Here is a 5,547-nt window from a genome sequence, read left to right as displayed (position 1 = left end):
CAGTTTCCATCTCTTTGCTAAAATTACCCATCTGATCATGCACACTGCCCATCTTGTCATTAGAGTTTCTAACATGTTAATCATCATTATCCTAATTCCCTGTCTGATGGTGCTAGCATCTGTTCCATATCTGAGTCTGGTTCCCGTGATTACTTTGACTCCTAAAAGTGTATTTTTGCTTGCTGTTTCATCTTCCTTGCGGAATTCTGGTGAAAGCTAGACATCTTGCGTAGCACAGTAGATACAGAAGTAAATAGTTTATAGACCTGAAAGTTGGCTCACCTTTCTGTCTGCTGGGCAAGGGTCTGAGCAAATCTAATTATGTTCCGGGCTGGATTTGGAGTTCTTGTTGCTATGGTTACACTCAGAGCACAGCAGCAGTTTAAATTCCTCTAGCAATCCTGGTGTTTAGGGAGAGGGTTGGTTTGGATATTTTTTCCTGGTGACCTGCTACATCCTCCCCCTTAAGGATTCCCTTTACCCTCGGCCACAGAGAGGGTCCATCTCTTGCAACTTACCCCTGTGCCATGGATCCTATCCTGACAGGGTCTGGGGGTGAAAGGGATTCTATTGATCTGATCAAGCCATTCCTCAGCCACAGAGAGGCGCTGGTCCCTTGGTCATAAGAGGGCTGACCTCTTAGCTCTGAGGTGGTCCTGACTCCCCTGGTGTAGTTTGAACCTGGCAAACACTTCTGCGCTCCCCTAGGGTTGGCTTTTGTTCCCTGTTCCTCTCTCTGAGCTGCAACGGGATTCCTCCAGTGCCCTAAGGCTGACAGTGGTTGCCCTTCCCTTTACACATATTTTCCAGATTGATTGATGTAAAATTGACACATAACATGGTGTAAGTTTAAGGTGTACAATGTACTGATTTGATACACATGTTTCAAAATTATTACCACACACCTCCATCACCTCACATGATTACCATTTCTTTTTTTGTGGTGAGAACATTTAAAGTTTAGTTTCTTAGCAAATTTCAAGTATATAATTGTTAACTATAATCACCTTGCCTCACCTGAGATGCCCAGAACTCATCCATCTTATAACTGGAAGTTTGTACCTTTCACCAACGTCCCATCCCCGGCCCCTGGCAACCTTCCCTTTATTCTCTGTTTCTATGAGTTTGGCTTTTTCGGGTTCCACATGTAAATAATCTCATATAGTAGGTGTCTTTCCCTTTCTGACTTATTTCACCTAGTATAATGCCCTCAGGGTCCCTCCATGGTGTCGCAAATGCAAGATTTCCTTTTATTCTCATGTTGACTAATATTCCATTGTGTGTGTGTGTGTGTGTGTGTGTGTGTGTAATCTTCATTTTCTTTATCCATTCATCTATTGATGGGCACTTAGGTTGTTTCCATATCTTGGCAATTGTAAGTAGTGCTGCTATGAATATTGGGGTGCATGTATCTTTTTAAAATGATGTTTGCATTTTCTTTGGATATGTACCCAGGGGTGGAATTGCTGGGTCATATGGTATTTTTAATTTTTTGAGGAGCCTCCATACAGTTTTCCACAGTGGCTGTATCAGCTTACATTTCTAACCAATAGTGTGTGAGGATTCCCTCATCCTCGCCAACAGTTTTTGTGGTCTTTACGGTAACAGCCATTCTGACAGGTGTGAGGTGATGTCCTATCGCGGTTTGGATTTGCATTTTTCCCTGATGATAAGAGATGCTGAACATTTTTGCATAAAATTGTTCACCGTTTGTGTGTCTTCTTTGAAAAAAACTGTTTATTTAATCTCTCTACCCATTTCTAATCAGCCTTTTTTTTGCTACTGAGCTATGAGTTCCTTATATATTTTGGATATTAACCCCTTATAAGGTTAATGATTTGCAAATATTTTCTCCCATTCCATAACAGGAGGAAAACTGAAAAATCCACAGATATGTGGAAATTAAACAATAGACTCCTGAACAACTAATCAGTTAAAAATAAAATAAAATGAAAACATCTTAAAAAAATGAAAATGGAACCACAACATACCAAAATGTGTGGGATGCAGCAAAATCAGTTCAGAGAAGGGAATTTATAGTGATAAATGCCTATATTAAGGGGGAAAAGATCTCAAATAAACAACCTAACTTTACACCTCAAAGACCTAGAAGAACGACCTCAGCTCAAGGTTAGCAGAAGGAAAGAAATAACTAGATCAGAGCAGAAGTAAACGACGTGGAGATCAGAAAAACAGCAGAAAAGATGAAAAGAACTAGAGCTGGTTTTTGCAAAGATAACACAATAGACACTTTAGCTGGACGAACTAAGAAAAAGGGGGAAAGACTCAAATAAATAAAACCGGCAATGAAAGAGGAGACATCATTGCACGTGATCCCACAGAAATACGAAGGCTCAGGGGCATCTCCCCGGACGTATTCGCTCAGACTTCTGCCCCTAGAGGATGTGGTGCAGAGGTGTTGTGTGTAGCTTCTTGCTGTTCAGTTAGAAGCGGGGCAGCTGGTCCCTGCCCCGAAGGGAGGCTGAATTAAGACTCTTCCAATCTTTTCCGTCAATGGGTTTCGTGGAGAAAAAACTGCAAAAAAAAGTGTCCTTTTCCACTATATCTGCGGTCCCCGGGGGCTCCCCCCACACCTCTTGCCAGGGCGTGTGCAGTGCAGCAGCCCATCCCCAGGTCAGCTCTGCACACGGGGCCGGCATCTCGCCCACGTCGAATCAGGGCCATGCTTGGTTCTACCTGCACGAGTCCGTTTCTCTCTAAATCCTGGGCAATTTTGGTTGCCTTTCAACTTTAGCATTTCAACGTGGACAAGAAACATACAGCCTTGCTGTTTGTCTGGACTTTTTCACGGTGATCTTGGGAGCAGCGGTCCAACGAATACTCTCAATTTCCTTTGGAAACTGGGCGGTTTCTGCATTCCTTTGGGGTTCGGAGTTCTCAGTATCCTGTTCTGTTCACTGTCACCCTGTTAGCTCCCTGCTAATGATTTCTTCTGTGGTCGCCTTAGTTCATAAGTTTACTTCCTAAAGTAGAGTCTTCCTTCTAATAAACTATCACATGACGCTATGTTTCCATTTCACCTCGCCTCCTTTGTACTATAGTTTTTCAAGATTTTGTGCGCATGCTACAAATTCCAAACACATTGCTGTTATTTTGACTTTAAGCGGTTTGTCAATGTTTAAAAAATTTAAAATAAACCTTTAATATATACCTTTGACTATTTCCCAAATTACTTTTTCCTTTTCGTGAATACAAGTAGCATCTGTTTTAATATCCTTTAGGCCAAAGAACCTCAATACGTACGTGGCAACACACTTCCTGAGCACTTTTTGCCTTAAATGTCTTTATTTTGCCTTCGGTTTTGGAGGATACTTTTGTTAGATATAGAATTTTGGGTCGAAGTTTCTCCCCTGTTAGTATTTAGATGTGCACGTCCATCATCTTTGGGCCCACGTGGTTTCTGTGTGCCATCTACTGACATTCCAATATCTCCCCCTTTAGAGGATACGTGGGTTTTCTCTGCCTTCTCTAAGACTTTCTCTTTATCATTGTTCTCAGCACCTTGACTGTAACACAACACGGTATGGGTTCCGCTGGGTGTGAATACCTGGGCTTGCTGCCACCCATCCCGGCCCTGAAAACCCGGCTGCTCAGGCCCCCCACGGGAGGCAGTCCCCCCGCTTCCCAGGAAAGGCCTTGTTTCCGCCCGGCCTGTGCTGTCACTGGGGGACTAAGCTTCGCATGCCTTGTTCATCCCCGCCAGGTGTGGCCCCGGGAACGCTGCTCTGCCCCTCCGTCCCTCTTACCTGAGGGTGCCGGTCAGCCCCACATGTGCACCCCTGGAAGGCTCTTCTCTAGGTGTAGCTTGTAACGTGTGATAAGGAAATGAAGTCCAGCACTCAAGAGACTGATTTTAAACCTAATTAAAATGCAGCTCCTGTGGCGTCTCGCGTTTCCCACTGTGGGTGGTTTGGCTTCTACCTGCACCTCTGAGCTGCTCACAGACCCCACTAGATGAGCCCCTCTCACTGCCACTCACGCGCCCAGGCTCCACGGGGGCCCCTCCCCTGGGAAGGAGCTGAACCTGCCCAGAATGACCGAGGCCAAGGCTGGCCTTGTACGCACTGATCCCTCGGCTCCCATCCGAGTTCCACCATCGGGGTCAGTGTGAATAAGAGAGACGGCAGGGAACAGCCCGGCTCACACCTGTGCAGACCAAGGTGACAATCAGCGTTTATCGCAGGTCTGCCCTAAGGCCGGCGCAGCGGGCCCTAAACGCTGGTGCGTTAGACCTGTGAGGTCTCTGGCCCTGTGGAGCTGGGCACCTAGAACCCAGTTCAAACAAACAAAAACCACTTTCATATCACTGGTAAACAAAAATTTGGATAAGCAAATGTAATTTTTCCCCTTTGGAAGTGTTCTTGCCGTGAAGGAGACCGGCGATTGGCGTAACCCTCGGACACCACCGGGAACATCTTGGTGACGTACGTACCCTCACACAGAACCTCCATAGTGACTGGAGTGCATCACTGGTCCCCATGCTTGTAGCTGGGGTGTCCCAGGGAACAGACAGATTAGAGCTTGGATTACAGAGCACGGAAGGAACACAGACTCTCAGCCCATTAGGAACCCTGAGCTCTTTCCGGGGACTCCCTGAGCCCCTTCCAGGGCATACCCTGAACCCCAGGAGGCACTGAGTCCATCACGCTTCTGTTCTGCATCCCCACCCCGGGGGCCCTTCACGACGAAGCCACCCTGCTCTGTTACAAAACCCTCCGCTGCCCAGACACCATCCCACAGTTAAATGTCACAGCTCTAGGACACCCAGTGTGCTATGTCACCAATACGACTTCAATTTCCAATGGTCAAGAGGTTTTTATTTTTCTCACTGTGGGTCTAAAATGATAAAACCCCAATCATTTCAGGATATAGTGTCTTATTTCTGTCTTTTGAGTGCTTTAACAGAGATGCAGAGGGTCCAACCAACCAGCAAAGCAAAATTAGAAGTAACCTGGCCTTATATTTGAGAAGGAAGCACATCTTCCTGCTTCTTTCTTTCATCCTGAAAATGAAGCGTCTTTCCAAGAGGCTGCACAGAAAGCTGAAGCCAGAAACGAGCTGGTGCGTGGAGAAAACGAGGTGCTTTCACTGAAAAATCGCTGTTTTTACATTTTCTTTCTATATTTTACAGCTACCCCTTAGTGGCAACATATCCTTCCATCTTCTAATGCTCTGCTCAGGGAGCGGAACCAAGCTGGCTGATGCCTGTCGGCTGGGAGTCTGCAGCTCAGCAAAGGCCCCCATTAGATATTTGTCATCTCAGGATCTTTCATCAGTACAGCTTCCACCATCAGATGCTGTTTCGTCTGCTAAAGAGGCTGTTCTCTCTTGCTCTCTTTTCTTCCTGCTTTTTCTTTCTTACTTTCTTTCTCTTTCTCTTTCTTTCTTTCTTTCTTTTTTCTTTCTTTCTTTCTTTCTTCCTTCTTTTCTTTCTTTCTCTCTCTCTCTTTCTTTCTTTCTCTCTCTCTCTCTCTCTTTCTTTCTCTCTCTCTCTCTCTCTCTCTCTCTTTCTTTCTTTCATCTCCC

Source organism: Lipotes vexillifer, unplaced genomic scaffold (assembly GCF_000442215.2).
Source record: "Lipotes vexillifer unplaced genomic scaffold, Lipotes_vexillifer_v1.1 scaffold322, whole genome shotgun sequence".
In the NCBI taxonomy this organism is placed as follows: domain Eukaryota; kingdom Metazoa; phylum Chordata; class Mammalia; order Artiodactyla; family Lipotidae; genus Lipotes; species Lipotes vexillifer.
Note: the sequence above shows the minus strand (reverse complement) of the source record.